Genomic DNA, 17,543 nt, shown 5'->3' with positions numbered 1-17,543 from the left:
ACTCAAAGGTGAGAGAGCTAGGTAAACAGATAGCTAGTAGCCTGAACTTTGACTGCCATGTGTCCACAGTTGTGAGGAAGTCCTTCTACGTAGCATAACTTAAAAGTAAAGGTATACCAGCCAGATCCAAGGAAATTATAGTCCCACTGTGCTCAGCCCTCATTAGACCAATAATCGAGTTCAATGCACCATTTGGCATGTAATTGACTAGGCACTTACAGCAGCTGGAGTGACCTCAGAGGTTCCTCACAAAGAAAATACAGGGTGTAAACAACATGCCCTATGCAGATAGACTAAAAGCCCTATCCATTTACTCTATCTCCTACTGATTATTAAGGGGCGACCTATGTCTGACCTACAAGGCACTCACAAATCCAGCCCTGATGGAGCTGGTACGCATCCACACTTCATACAGCATGAGGGTCACCCAATCTAGGGATCTAAACTTAGTCAGTGACCCAAAAATACACACATTAAAGGTGGGAAAAATTTTGAAATGATTTACTGTGGTCTCATTTTTTATATCACAAAAAACCTGGCATTTTAACAGGGGTGTGTAAACTTTTTATATTCACTGTATGTCCCCAAGTCCTTGACTACTGGGTCGACTTTTAGGGGAACGCTGTCAATATGGTTGTTACCAGGAGTGGCTGACTTTCTGACACCAGTTATTTGTCTGGAGGTTTCTTATGTCATTATTGTTTTTTTAAACACCTTTTTAAAAATATCATTTAAGACATAGGAACACATGCATTAATAGAAAAGAAAATACACTAACATTTTTTTTTCATTTACACACATTACATGTTTTTTTTTCTTTATTTATAACAACTGTCTTTCAATCCAACATTACATAAATCACTCATTTCCTTTCTTCATTTAGCATTATTGTGCATGTATGCCAGTGGTTCTAAATATAAAGCAAATAACAAAGGGAAAAGAGGACATCTCTACCTGTTTCCTCTTTTCAAAAGCAACTTATTGGAGAGAACGCCCCCCCCCCCGCCCACACACACACACACACACTTTAGTTCTTTCCTCCGATCCTTCATATATCCTCCTACTTAACCTTATTATTCTTGCATCAGGGAATGCAAATGCTTCCATTGCCCTTGTGATGACCGTGCCCTGGCCCAGCAATCAAGGAGCCTCAATCCTCACCACTAACACCAGAGAGGTCGTCTCCTAGAAGAGAGGAAAGGATAACTAGTACACACAGTAAAGTACAATTTCCCTTAAGTGCACACAGAGAACACAGTCTTTCTGGGGCTGGTTGCTCCCTTGCTCACCAGGTCCCCCAATAAGACTCCCCACTGGCACAGCTATAGGGTCCAGGTCTCAGCCTAACTGAGAAAACTAAAACCTGCAGTACCCTGTCTGTCCAACCAGTGCTTCATGTCCCTGCCAAGTAGCTGACACAACACACACATACTTTGAGATAAGTATTTATACAACTTCAAGACACTCCTGGGAAAGGCTGACACAGATTCTCCAACTGTGCACCTTTACCCAGACTGTACAGTAGTAATTACTGCCACCACCCGGTTAATAATATCAGCTACTAAAAGGCCCTTAAAAGGGTGTCCAATTATTGCTGTGTAATATTAATATCCAATAATAGTATGGCTAACAGTCAAGGCTTACTTTAGAGTGGCCTATTACAATAACCTCTATAAATATGCAATGTACTCTAGAGCTTATCTCTACACAAATCAGCCACAGGTAGAAGGTTTTAAAAATATTTAATAATAAATAATTAAAACACAACCACAGAGATATCTAAGAGTTCAGAGATCACACATAAACTTAAAATAATACAGTAGGACAGGTCTGATTTCAAAGGAAAAAAATACCTAATTAATGTTTACTAGCTTTAACTATTCCTACAAGAAATCACAGTGCTAAAACTTACATGTGAGCACAAGGCAGAGTGCTGATAAGTTAGATGTCCAAAGTCAAAATGCTTCCAGTCTCTAGTGAGAAATAGTATTTAAACATTGCTAACAAACATGTTTGCTGGGTCACTCTCCAAATTACATAATTTTTGACACTTAGGTTTTCCCAGGCAAACAATCTGCATTATTTAGCAATCTAACACCTGCACAGAAACTTACAACAATAGAAGACATTTCACATGTATATTCTAACAGAAACTAGAGCAATAAAGCACCTTCCACATCTAAATTCTGGTCATAAACTTTAGCCTTAAAACAATGGGCATGAAACCTTCATCCAGCCGCACTGGAGACGAATTCTAATATGAAAGGGTCACAACATGCTTCACTGGGTCAGTAGAGTGCAATGTTGTCACATATTTTGCAGTTCCACATTTCACAGTATTCTTTACACTCAAGAAACATGCCTGTATTTTACATTTATTATCAAGAAAACATGCCTGTATTTTACATTTATTTACAAATGCCAGAATTATATATCAAATTCTATTTGACTAGGCTGGCAGCCTTCACCCATCTCTCCCCAATCGTCACAGCCCTATTCATAAAATCCCAGCTTACTCTGTCAAATGCTTTTTCTGCATCAAGACCCAGCAACTGCAGCAGTATTTTCTTACATTTTGCTTCCCTCTGGACCAACATTGGTCTTTTAATGTTGTTAAATGTTTGCCTCCCCTCCACAAACCATATTGACCCATATTTTATCAATTTTGGCAATACCTTTTCTGTTTTTTAGCTACTGTAGACATAAACACTTTATAATCATGGTTTAAAATTGAAATAGGCCTATATGAGGCTGGGTCTGATGCGTCTTTACCCTGTTTGGGCAATACAGCAACCACAGCTTTCTTCCAAAATACTAGTGCTCCCTTTCCTTTTAAAATACTATTAAACAAAATATTCCAGATCTTTATCATTTTTCTCCCTCCTAACTTCCACATGGAATTCCACAGGAATATCATCTGCTCATGGAGACTTCCCTGCAGATTAATTATACATCACTGTTTTATCTCACCTCCCTCTATTTTACATGTTAGTTGTTGAGCCTTATCTTTCTCTAATATTGTCATAATTAAGTCCTATAAAATATTTCCATTTGGGCTCTTTATTGGTTTCCACATTCCCTGGCTTTATACAAATTTGTATACAATTTCCAAAATATCTCCAATACCTCTGCATAGAATCTCTGGTTATTTTTCTTTTTATAGGCACCTTAAGTTTGGCGACGACCCTTTCTACTTTCTGTTGCTTAATTCACTGTCCTAAAAGTTTTTGTATTCTGGAGGTGTTATCAAAAACAGTTGCTTAACAGCAGCCTTTCTGAACTCCTTCATATTATCCAAATACACCCTTATTTTCTCTTTAACACTCTGCAGTTGGTCCTTTTCTTTTTTTGTGAGATTTCCCTTATTCTGCAATACTTTAACCTTTGTCAGACCTACAAAATAATTCATTTTACTTCTTAACCATATCTCTTATTTACTTGTACCCTGTTTTAAACTCCATTTTCATTTTATCCCATTCTCTAGCTATTTCTTCTGAAGAAATTTCTATCTTCGTTAATAACTCTTGAATAACCTTAACTTCCTCTCATTTTAGCAAGTAGGGTGGAAAGTACCAGTGCCTCATTTTTACTTCATTACTCTGTATTTTTATTTTGGTTATTATTGATGCATGTGGATGTGTGTCAAAGATTTAAATTAGATGCACATATTCCTGTTATTGTACCTTGGGGAATAATTAGTAAATTCTATCTGAGTTCCTTCTACTGAATCCACATCTTCAGTACTTAATGTTTTCTTAAATTTCTTCAGAAATCTACACTTTTTTGTAATATTTTGCCTTCCAGGTCTCTTTCATAGTTTCCTATGTCATTATTGATTATTTCCTTGATAATTATTTCCTTGGCTTTGCATATGAAAATACTGAGACTTATTTCCACGTTCCATAGATGGTCCACCTATGCGAAGAGGGATGACATTTGCCATTCTCCATTCATGAGGCATGGAGCCTGTTTGGTGGCTATGGTTAAATTGTAATTCCAGATGGCCTGACAGGACATGTTTCAGTCTATTTAAAAGGCAGCCTGGGATACTGTTGTGGCCCATCGATGCAATGTTCTTGGCCTTAACGAGTGCATTGAGGACCTGTTCCCTAGTGATAGTTGGATGAGTTATATTTGATGGTATTTCCTGAGAGGAGGCAGGGGGAAGAGAGGGGTAAAGTTAAAGCTGAATTTGTCTGTCAGTAGGTTTGCTATATCATCTGTCTCAGTGTGGATGGCTCCATTAACAATCCATTCTGCACACAATTGTGTATTGCCTTTGAGTTGTGGATATAGCTAAAGAATACCTTGTGGTTGTCCTTGGCCTGGGAGGCAAGATTTACCTCAAATTTGGCATTGGTAGATTGTGTTTGTCCTCTGAGTTGTTTATTTAATTTTATGAGCATGCTTTTATCCTGCTGAGAACTACACCTACTAATTTGTACCATGATTTTCTTCCATCAGTTTTACATCTGATTGATGTTGTGATTCTACCAGCATGTTTAATTTTTGAGTTAGTTCTGTACTTATTTCTGGTTGTTACACCTGCCTCCATGCAACTATTAACATGCTTGTATAATGTTTCTGTGAACAGTACCATGTAGCTGGGGACTTCCAAGATGACTGCACACTAATAAACAGCTTAATCTCAGCTCTCCCAGTGTGAAAAAAGAAACAGAGATAAGGGATTGTAATTCTGCCAGTTTTAGTAAAATTCAGTTACTGGCTAGTAAGCACACTGCTTGGATGCTACCAAAGAAGAAACTTAGAGAATCTGAAAGAAAATCAACTAGGAAAGATGAAGAGAAAACACTGACTGGGAAGAATCATGCAGCTGTTCAGCAAAAAGCAGTTCAAGCTCCAGCTTTGGTGCAAGGCATGGCTTCCAGTAATTTAGAGGAAAAAATAAATCAAATGTGCTTATAACTGATTAAAATAAATGAAACGTTGAAGGAGTATATCAACTCAAACTACAAAAGTATGGAAAAAATGGAAGAAGTTTTAAACAACTCTTGAGATGATCTTATAAAATTACAAAAATCAGAGGTCAAAATGAAGAAAAGGCTGGCTGAGTATGAGACTTCTCAAGAAGAGTTGTTTCAAATATATGGCAGTTAGAGAACAGAACTTGCAGAGAAAACCTGAGATTTTCTGCTGTACCAGAGAAACTGGAAGGAACAGACTATTAACTTTATGAAGGCTGAAATAAGCAATTGGACTGATAGTCTACAGCAGGATGTGTTAATTGATAGGGCACATAGTGCATATGCTCCAAACCTGGATTAGTAAAGTTGCAATCTTACTAGCAGAAATAGTTGATCCTGACAAAACTTTGGCAGAAGTGCAAAATATTAAAAACTGGAGACAATAGAGTGTTTGTGGGAAATTATTATTTAATGTATGCCAGGCAGAAGAGAAGCAAATCCCAGCACTCAGGGAATGTCAAGATGCAGGTGTGAGATTCAAGCATCTGTATCCAGCTGTCTTCAGAAAATGTTTTTCTGTTCAGAGTCATTTTTTTTGGTGCAGAACAGGCTAAGGAGGAAATAACAAAAGTTTGTCCAGCAAAAAGTAAGCGATCAAACAGAAGTGGACTCTGCTTTTCATTCTTATGATAATAAAGCTCATAGAGAGGCTTTGCTAGTGAAACATTTTCATATGCTCCACAGGAAAATGATTGAGAGAGAGAGAGAGAGAGAGAGAGAGAGAGAGACAGAAAAAAAGCACTAGAGTTAACCAGAAGAATCAGGAATACCTTTGACTTGAACCAGAGTCTGGACGTGGGAGATGTAGATGAACAGGAAGAAGACCAGCAACACTGAAATTAGTGAACAAATGTGAGACTATAAAGCATCAATCACAACTGTGAAATACGTCTTTAGAAGAAAACCTTGCTAGGAAAGATTGAACTGTTGCTGATTTTGTTAAACTTGTTGTGGACTGAACAGCATATACCCCACTCCACTTCATTAATATTTGGAAGGACACTAAAAAGAAAAGAAAACAGTTCCACATAGGTAGCAGTGTTCTCAGGGTTTAGGAGGACTTGAAACTTTGCCAGGTTATCACTTAACACTAGGAAATTAGCCTTAGGGTAGTTCCTGGGTGTTCCAGGTTTTATTTTTACTTTAGATGAGACCATTTTTTAGTCTGAGCTTACCAGTGAGGACATTACACTAAGGGATCTGCAGTGCTTACTCATATTAGTGAGGGCCAAATCCAGTGTGTTTGCTTACCTGATTGGTGTACTAACAATCTGTTCCAGGAAGTTTGTGTTTACAAAGTCCAGGAATCTCTGTGTTTGCATGTTTGGTATCTTATATGATTCCCAGTTAATAGGTAATTAATGTTGCTTTGAGTATGGTATTGGGTTGGATTGTGAGTGTTTTCACTAAACTCAAATTTGTGTTACGGTTTTCTAGTTCATAGAAGGAGACTTATAGCTTGCAGGAAAGTGGTATGTGATTTTGACTGTGGCGATTTGATCATGTAGAAGTACAAGTGCATTGTCCTGTTTGACCAGCCTTGAGGTATATTTATTTTAGTCCCTGCCTGTGTAGTAGCTGGTCTAACTGTATGGAAGGCAGTATAGTCTTGCACTACTGGGGTGCTCCCTGTGGCTTTAACCATGTGTCAATAACTGCAGAGACATCAGCATTCTCTAGTGTGAGGAGAGCTTGTGGGGAATGGTGATTCTTGTTTAGACTCCTAGCATTGAGCAGTAGCACCTGAATTTCATGCATTTGATTTGCTATGTTAGAATCATTGTTAGGTTGGCATTGCCTAAAAATGGCACTATGAAGAAGGACAATGTTTCAGCCAATATTCAAAGGCCCAGAGGGGAGAAATGCAGACCATCCCTGACAAAGCAGCGTGGTCTATTGACTATCGCCTTCCATTCCAACAAATATTGCACCCTCTTAGAATGACACCAGAAACTTAGCCATTATTAAAGTCAGTCATTATCTGTTCATATTGTGGCATCATCCTTGGAGAACGTAAAATGCTTCTCAATGCTAAGCTTATATCAACCTGGGAGACATATTCTGAGAGCCCCATGATGTATCTCTTCATAGGGTCTGCGGAGGTATGTCTCAGGTCATTTTCACCCACATGTATTAAGTATGTTCATGGATCTCCCTCTTTTCAATGCAGCCTCAAGTGAAAATGTTTTTGAAAGTGGTATTGCTTAAGAAACTTCGTAGGAAACAGGTGGTGGGTGTCTCCTTGGGATCTTAATTTTGTGTTGGAAGAACTAACTCTTGGTCTATCTGAACCAGCTCATCAGATTGACTTGAGGTTGGCTCTTAATATGGAAAACAATCTTAGTAATTGCTCTGACCTCTGCAAGAAGATTATCTGAGTTGCACACTGGCATGGTGGATCAACCTTATCTCATTTTCCAAAAAGACAGAGTTTTCTTTAGAACTAATTCTTCATTTATGCCTAAAGTGGTATACAGGTTTACTTTAAACCAAGCTATCCATCTCACTGTCTTCTTTCCAGAACCAAAAAATAAAGGAGAAAGGATACTCCCTACCCTTGGATGTTCATTGATAACTCAGGTACTTTCTTGACAGAATAAAATATTTGAGAACGTCTGATGCTTGTTCATTTTTGTGAAGATAAGAAAAAAGGACAACCTGTGTCAAAACAGTCTTTCAAAATGGTTGCCTCATGCTGTAACATTTTGTTATATCCACCACAACTAAACAATCCCAGACAAGGTCTATGCTTAATCTAACAGGGCCTTGCCTTCATCTGTGGCTTTTTGGAAAGGGTTGGATGCTAGAACTGTTCAGTACCTTGGCCTTCTGTATACACTTTTACAAAGCACTATAAACTAGATTTCTTTTCCAGGTCCAGGACAGGCTTTGCTAGGATCATTCTTCAGGGGCTCCTGGGCCCTCATCCTTCCTCCTTCCAGTCAGTTTAAACTATGGTAAACTACATATATAGTTTAGGCTACTGCAGTACTGAACAAACAAAGAATATAGTACAGCTGTGTAAGTAAGCTTACCATAACCGTATATGTTCAAATGAATACTGCTGTAGCAGTTGCTGTCTTTATCTCTCTTTACATTTGTACATCTTTATGCCAGCATGTGGACTTTTTATTGATATAACCCCTCAGGGCTTTAGCCTCTCTCTCTGTGTCAGCATTAAAGTTCTGAAGGGCTTGGTGCCCAAACTTAACTTTTAGCCAGCTCATCTGTAGCTGACTAACAGTTTGGCCACATGGAAGGTGCCCTGAAAGGTTTATAATCTGACTGGTCATTGTATCCTGTACAGGATACAAGACATATAGCTCTTAAGATACTGCAGCAGTGATCATTTGAACATCTACTGTTATGCTAGTTTACATACACAACTGTACTATACTACAAAAGAGATGTGGGAAGATGAAAGGACGCCTTTCAGAAGTGGCACTGGATATTGCGTGGGCCTTTGGGAAAGACTGAATGCAGTAATGCGATTTATGCAAGATCACATGGAAAGGGCTCAAATGAGTCAGCAGAAAGTGTATAAAAAGAATGCCTAGCATAGAAGGAGAGAGATTCAGATGAGGGGGTCAAGTTCTCATTCTGGTCCCTTTCTCTAAAAACAAGTTCCTTGCTAAGTAACAATGAACTTCTGAGATCACTAGGTGAATATTGCTTCTGCTAATCCAAACATCTCTACCCTTCATGCATACCTAGATTCTTGGTGCAAAAATCAGATAAACACTGTGGCATAGTCTCAGTCATATGCATAAACCATGGGCCCATTTCCAGGACGTTAATGATTTCCATATCATTATCCATTCATTAGTATGTGCTGCATACTTTATCCCATATAGCTTAAGCTACTGCAGCAGTGATCATTCAAACATCACTGTTATGGTAGTTATTTATTTCTTAGAATTGTTGCCCATGTCTTAGAATTGCCCACAACCTATTTGAAGCCACTACCCACATTAATTTGAGCTGCACTGCATACAGCATCTTAAATATGAATCTTAGCCTAAATATCTAGTATTATTTCTTATACCCCAACAATGACTTGTGTCATACTTACACAAATTTGTTCTTCACTCTATCTCTGTCTTTCTCTCACATGTATTTTGTGTCAGCATAGTGTGGACTCAGTATAGAAAGTGTCTTTTTTTGCATTCATTTATAGTTACAATACTGTGAGTCATTATCTGCTTAGACAATCTCTGGAAACTGTATTGATGTTTCTTTTATTTTTTTAATAGCCAACTCTGATTTATTCCAACTGTAAACTGATAGAAAAGCCTTAAAAGCCTTTCATAGTACATTAAAGTCTTAATTGTGACAAAACAGCTAAGTTGCAGGCTTTAATTAGGTATTCAAAACTATAGCTCTGGCAACTTTAATGTACTATCTCCTATCTTAATTATATAGGTTCATAGGTGTTTACTAGGCTAATGACCATACGGGCCTTTTTAAGCCTAGCCATGCATCCCAAATCGCTGAGAAGTTCTGATACCCTTAACAAGTGTAAGCATGGGCCTGGGAGATGAACCATTTACAGGTTACCTGATTGCATTAGAGACATAGGTGCCAAACCAGGGATGAATTTCTGTTTTCCCATCCAATTGTCCAAGTTACACTTGAATTGGGTCAGGGAGGAACTCTGCTTCACATGGATGGGGAGCCTGTTCCAGAGATGGGGTAGTCTCTGGGATATATTCCTATCTATCCAGCAGGTCTTATTTATATCACAGGCAAGGTTTAAGTCTTTAGAACGGGTAATTCTGTTACTGTTTGTTTTGTGGATATGCAGGAGATCCATTAGAGTGGGGTCGGACAATGTCCTATATGCCAGGCATCGATCTCCCATAAAAAGCCTGTAGGAGACAAAATACAAGGATAGGGCATTGAGGCGGTCTGCATAGGACATATTACTTAAGCCCTGTATTCTTTCCAGGTGTTGGATATGTCTGGTTAATTACATACCAAAGAGGGCATTGTACTCAATAGTAGGTCTGATGAATACCGGATACAGTGGAACAATACTTTCTTGGACATAGATGCTATATCTTTGTTTATAAGTTGTGCAATATAGAGTGATTTCCTCACCACTGTAGACACATGATGATCAAATACTAGATTACTATCTATGTGTGTCCCTACGTCCCTGACTTCTGGGTCAACTCTAAGGGGTGTGTTGTCAATATGATAGTTACCAGGGATGGATGACTTCCCAAAGGATACCATTATGCATTTCTTGATGTTTAGTTTTAGTCCATGGCTCTGACAGCAGTTGTTTGTGTCACCTCTCCTGGAGAACATTTGTGTCAATGTGAGATTCAATGACAGCTCCTAATTTGTAATCATCTGCAAATTTAGTCAGCCAGAGACCACTGACATTGGCCTTGATTTCTTTGAAGCAAATGCCAAAAAACGCTATTTTGGATTTTACGGACTGTTCATTTGCAACTTGTTCTTTTGGATTATTACTACCACAGCGACCAGCTCCATTGCATTTTCTTGAGTTTTCTCAGTTTGCTGTTTTGGATTTCAAATGCCAAGAAAGAGCGGTCCAAGGACTGATCCCTGAGGGATTCCACTTGTGACTGGCCTCTTTGCAGAGGTGGACTCCCCAATTCTAACTTCCTGGGTCCAGTCTGTGAGCCAATTGGCTATCACCGGGTGACATATGGGTTTGTACCTAACTTCTTGAGTTTGTCAACAATGCCCTAGTTGGCCATGTCAATGTAGGCAGTGTGAACGATTTTGCTGGAAATAATAGCCTTACTTATTTATCTGGAAGGCTGACACTTCATAGGCCTATTTAAACAGATTCTAGCACTCTGTACTGTCCTATGTGTCTACAGCTGCATGAATAACACCAGTTTGACACCAACTAAAATTACTTGCTGGTATGTTCATGCTCATCATATAAAAAGTTTTCCAGTAATTATATGGAAAAAGTTTCATTTTAGCTATTATATGTATTTTACAACATTTTATTAACTTATGCGAGACAAAGTCTCAATATGTCAAGCTTGTAGCACTTGGTGACAGTGAAAAAAGAGGGTGGTCTTCCCTATGTCATGCAGATAAACACCAATTCCTTTCCAAAACAACTCAAATCTGAGTATGAATAGTAAAAGACACAAAGGTACATTAAAGATCTGTGGCAGTAAAGTGTAAATAATTAAATAAAAAAGGTATTTAAGGGTTTCTGGGCATTAATTATGTGATGTTACACAGGCAGACAAACAGAAAAAAAAAACTCTGAAACAAGTCTAACTAAACTGGAGGCCAGAGTTGTCCTTTAAGTGCATACAAAATCTGAAGTCCATTTCAGTCAGTATGATAAAGTACCTTAAACTTAAGTATAGCTTAAAGCTGCAATCCTTATAGTGTAAACAAAATGACTATCTTCTTAGTTCAGACTATAGTCTGCAGAATAAAATATAATGACCTTTATGATGTACCCCTTCATAAAAGGAACAACATTAATTAGGCAATTGCTCCCCAACTTCAACCCTATTGGGTTAATTCAGTCATAGCCATTCACAAAAATGCAACATTATTCCTCTACAGGTTGCAGGCAATTCTGGACTTGTGATACTATAGCTTCTTTTTTTGTACTCTTTTTTTCCTCACTCAGCTGACCATCAGTATATCCCAATGTTTCCATCCATCATTGAGTCTGTCTACCCCTTCTTCACTACCCTTGGACTCACGTCAACCTTGTTGTGGTTTACATAGAACTTAAGGTGTGCCAGGCCACACATCATATTGCTGCCTTGGGGTGATTCATTTTTTAGTCTTGACCAATTTTCCCATCCTCAGTACAGCCACATAACACCATCGGGGGGGGGGGGCATGCAAGAAGTGAACAGCATCAGCCTGCTCCAGACTTCTGCATGGAGCTGACATTGGCAATCCACCCTGTCTATCCTACAGAGACCACTCCACTGTTGGCTGTCCAGCTTCCAGCAGGTAACTCCAATTGCTTTGTATGCCTACTATGCACTTACCCCTTACATATATATACTGTACCCCTTACATATGTGTGTGTGTGTGTGTGTGTGTGTGTGTATGTATGTATGTATATATATATATATATATATATATATATATATATATATATATAGGTCTACCTGAAAATGCCAAAATCTCGAAACGCCAATGATAAGAACACCGACATCGGAAGATTGACAATGGAGAAGACTGACAGTTGCGAATCCCGACGCTGAGAACACCGATATGTAAAGGTAAGTGTGCAATAGGGATGGATGTTAGGGTCAGGGTGTGGGTAAGGTAAGTGTTTGATAGTGACGGGCTCTAGGGTAGGGTGCGGGTCAGGTAAGTGTGCGATAGTTACGGACTTTAGGTTTAGGGGCAGATTAAGTGATCTAGGGTTGGGGTGCGGGTAAGGTAAGTGTGCGATAGTGACAGAGTTAAAGGTTAGGGGCGGATTAAGTGAGTTAGGGTTAGGGTGCTGGTAAGGTAAGTGTGCGATAGTGACGGACCTTAGGGTTCGGGTTTGGGTTAAGGTTAGTGCATAGATAGTTGTGTATGTAAGGTTTAGTAAGATTTAGTGTAGGTTTGTAAGGTTTTTGGTGTGCTTGTGTTGTGAGTGTGTTTTTCGGGAAAGGTATTTGTTTTGTTGATTGTCGGGATTGTGGTTTGTCGGGCATGTGAAGTTTCGTGTTTTTGAACTTTCTTTTTTTTTTCGGTTTTGTCGTATCGGTTATTTCGTTGTCTGTGTTTTGGCGTGTCGGTGTTGTCAGGTAGACCTATATATATATATATATATATATATATATATATATATATATATATATATGTGTGTGTGTGTGTGTGTGTGTGTGTGTGTGTGTGTAGGAGAACTGCATTTCTTCTAAACTGTCTTTGGTCGATATTTGTTTAGTTGACCACATTTGATTGTCTAAACAGATGGTCGACAGCTGTGCAAAATTGCACAATTCATGGAGTTGCCCTTTCCACAATATTGTACAATCTCAGGGTTAGTACATGTAATTATCATAAGGTGTGTGTGTAGAGGGGTGCACAGCAAAGAAAAAAAAAGAAAGAAAACAATGTTTTATCTTTTCTTTGTGTTTTTTTTTTTTATTTGAGTTGTGCATGCACAGAACTGTTGCTCAGCACATTTTGAACGCCAATTTTTAGGTGTTTGATTGAAAATGAGTATACATACACACACACACACACACACACACACACACACACACACACACACACACACACACACACACACACACACATCATTTAACTGAGTAACAGTTTTTTCAATGCTTGTAGAGGTGTTACCTTTAGTACAGTGCACATTTTGTTGATTCCTGCTATTGTCAAGTGTTTTAGTGCATACTAATTGTTTAGGTATATGAATTCCACTTTGATCATGGTTGTCTGACTGTGGATTTATTATGTCTTACCTAAGATGGTGTGGTGGGGGAGATGGAGCCCCGATATGTAAAAGTATCTCTTTGCTATAATATAAAACAGAATTAAAAGTTTGCATTTTGGTTTATAGCAATGTGAGAAGTAGCCTTCTTTGAAGTATGTGTGTTTAGTTGACATGAGATATGTTTTTCTGCATTTACTTACAATGGTGTGGTCAGCAGAATTCTTATTTGTTGTTCTGTTATTATTACATATGTACAGTTTGTATTTATTTTAGTGTTGGATATAATTTGTAGCACTATGCATTAGCTGTTTATACTATTACATGAATAGGAGGTGTTTGATCAGTTTTGGTGGTATGATTTATTGTATTTACAGTATGGTTTATTTTTTTATTTTTCTGGTTTGAATATATGTGGTTTTGCTGGTTTTAATGCCATGAGCATAAAAGCTGCTTATTAGGGCTGTTTTGTGATCATTTGTGACATTATAATGTGGATATTCAATGGATGGTGTTCTTGACTATTTTAATGAAAAATCTGACTCAACAAGTATAGCTGTCAATGATTCATTTTAATATTCTATCTATCTATCTATCTATCTATCTATCTATCTATCTATCTGTCTGTCTGTCTGTCTGTCTGTCTGTCTGTCTGTCTATCTATCTATCTATCTATCTATCTATCTATCTATCTATCTATCTAGCTATCTATTGCTCTGTCTATCCATCTATTTATACAGTCATGTATATTGTGAAAGTACCAGCAAGGGGAAAGCATTCATTTTATAGCATGTTAAATAACATGTGCAATGTATTTTGGAATTGTTTAAGGTTGTTTATTTAAAATGTAATCTTGTGACTTTTTTGGTAGTTTTCCTTTTCACATGTATCTTGGATATAGTCATGTACAAGACATCTCACATATTCTAGATAGTGCTATGCTGAACAGTGTTTTAGTTTATTTATTTTTGCTTGTACTACTTTGATAACATCTTTTTTAATTAGTTATGTTTGGCTGAGAAGAAATAAAGGAAAATGGTTTTCCTGTACCTATTTATCTTTTTACAAAACTGTATATCATTATAATGTTATTCATGATTATTTGTTAAGAAAAATGCTTTAAAAATACATGCTTGGGTTCCTTTGACATTTTACAGCCACACAAAATATGCATAATGGGGGATAAAATACAAGTTATACTACACACAGTTTTGCAGGGAATAAAATGACAGTTACAGCATAGCTCTGACTTTTAACATTGTAAAGTTCTTTAAATTTTAATATAAATAGTACTGCATATATAAACATAGCATTTTAAAATTAGTTTCAAAACAGTAATGCTGCAATTTATGCTGCGTTGTGTATACTCTGTTTGGCTCCTTTCATGGTTGAAAATAATCTGCTTGAACCTAGCTCACAAATAAATGAATTAATAACTTATTCATAGATATCTAAATTACTAAATATGTAGACATTGTGAGTTAGATTTGAAAAGCTAGTATACTCTGTGTATACCTGTTCCTTGGAGATTTGCTTCTCAGTCAGATTGGTCTCAGTAATCTTTGCTCAGTGAGTCTGGTACTCAGAATGTCTGGGATTCAGTACTGAGTAGTAATTGGTAAGTTCACTATTCAGTGAGTCTGATACTCAGTAAATCTGGTACTCAGTGAGTCTAGTAGTGAGAAAGTCTGGTACTCAGTGAGTGGTACTCATAAAGTCCAGTGCTCAGTGAGTCTGATACTGAGAAAGTCAAATGTTGAGTGACGGGATACTTGGTAAGTCCAGTATGCAGTGTCTGATACTCAGTGAGTCACATGTTTAGTGGATGGTACTTGGTAACTCCGGTACTCAGTCTGATATTCAGTATATTTGGCACTCAGTGAATGTGATACTCACTGAGTCTGGTATCCTTTAAGTCTGTTAATGAGTTTGGTACTCAGTGAGTCTGGTACTGAGAAAATCTAGTGTTCAGTGAGTGGTACTCGGTAACTCTGGTACTCATTGAATCTGATATTCAGTACATCTGGCACTCTGAGTGTGATAATCAGTGAACTGGGTATTCTGTAAGTGTGTTACTTTGTGTGATCCTATTACACTATTGGAATGCTGATACATAGGAGAGGTCAGAAACAGGATACAAAATTTGAGCTTCAGAGCTTTACTTCATACTGCAAACCAGCTGTCACAGAGAGAGAAAATTTCATTTCCAGTACAGCCATTGTGCTGCAGTGTAAAATGAATGATGCACTGAGCAACAGGTAGTGCAATGTTCATTTCATCACAAGGAAAGAAACTGCACTCAGGGGTGTGGTAGCACATAAAGTGCACAGCAGGATGCAGTCTACATCCTAAAGTTGTAGCTAAAGCACAAATTAAATGGGGAAGTTACATTATTTAAAGGGTGCACAGTACCACTGGTTGTGCACCCTATGTTAGTGCAGGACATTCTTGGGAAGGCAGGTTTCCTTTATGCTAAATAGTACAGAACTGTGTATACTGCTATAGAAATACCATAAGGAGTCCTGAGGGTCTGCTGAACGTGAAAAAGCAGGACAGCACTATAAACCTATACCACTGTAGTGTCTGCATGAACCCACAGCCATTGGGTAACAGTCTGCAGAGTATACCATGCAGAGGATGGAGGTTCACAGTGTGTATCAGTGTTGCTAGCAGCAGAACACAGCAAAAAGTAACTCAGTTTAATAAGCAGATCAAACACGTTATGCCATTCTCTCATTTCTATGTACTACTGCTCATGTGTATGTTGTTTGGGCTTCATATTGCCATTGATGTTCCAGAAGTACATACTCCTGCAATGCCACTGTTGTATACAGGAGTGATTAGGGAGCTGATGTATATAAGGAAGCTTAGTGGATGTTTTTTTTTTGCGCACATGTGGAGGGATAGCTTCGGATCATATGCTGTATTTACAATTTTCAGCAAAATGCACAATTTTCTCAGAGCTAAAGCCAAATACAAAGATAAAGTGTAACTAATTAAACCAAGATATTTTCTGTGAGTAAAACATTCAGAAGAAGTGAAAACATTTACAAAAATGTATGATTTTATATAAAAATGAAAATGTATACAGAAAGTAAAAATCTATGTCTGTGCAATAATCAAGTGCATATTCAATAGAGCAGGGGTACATTGTAGTAAACACTTATACATTGCTATACGCATAAATGAAATGGCAAGGAAAGAGGCCAAATTTGAAAGGGGGATAAAGGAGAGTTGAAGATAATTTATAGGGATGGATGAATTGTCAAAGTAAAACAATGGAAAGGTAAGGGGTAATGTAAAGGAATGGGAAAGGGAAGGGTCACTGAGGAGTTTTAGGTTACAAATGAGAGATCTTCCTTTTGATGAACTGCATGAGGTGTAAGTACAGAGCTTTTCCAAAGCTGTCAAGAATCAGGAGACATTTAGATGAGAGGGAGTTCCAAACACTTCAACTATGACTTGTCCAGTTACAGCTGGATAAGATCACAGCTAGATGAAAATAAGCAGTCATAGCATCTTTTGGAAGAAAAACAAATTCTTTGCAAGGGGCAAGCTCCTTGCATGCACCCCAAAACTTACATACAACAATTCTACACTCTCGGAAAAAAAAAGAAGGGTGAATGAAGTCTGCCAAAAGAAAGGAATCACTACCAGTGCAATCTTAGAAACCACATGGCTAGTGATTTCCTATGGAAAACAGTGATCAGGGAGTTCAGCTTCACTGAATTGTACTCAACCAGATATCACCACTTACATTTTATGCTCGAAGAAGTGTAGGAAAGCCATTTCTGGACATCAGTCCAAGATATGTCTGTTTTGAGTAGGTGACTCACCTATCTGAGATCTAAGGGGATAAAAAGATATACATGTGGACAGCTTGATGACTAGCAGGCAACAGAAGTTCATATTATGTAATTTGTAGAGCAAATAAGCAAATAGGAGAGTGATTTTAGTAAATGACAATGATGTTGTTTGCAATTTGGTTGTAAAATGAAGTGCCACAAGTGTTAACTATAGGATTTGAGTGTTAAGGGCACAACATAAACAGTAAGTCATAATAAGTATTCAGTGTTTGGGAGAAATGTAACTTTGACTGTACTCTATGAAATTCCAGAGTAAGAAGTCTTGTTATTTTAGAAACAGATGTCAGC

Source organism: Protopterus annectens, chromosome 6.part0, assembly GCF_019279795.1.
Source record: "Protopterus annectens isolate FY-2018-M chromosome 6.part0, PAN1.0, whole genome shotgun sequence".
Taxonomy (NCBI): Eukaryota; Metazoa; Chordata; order Ceratodontiformes; family Protopteridae; genus Protopterus; species Protopterus annectens.
Note: the sequence above shows the minus strand (reverse complement) of the source record.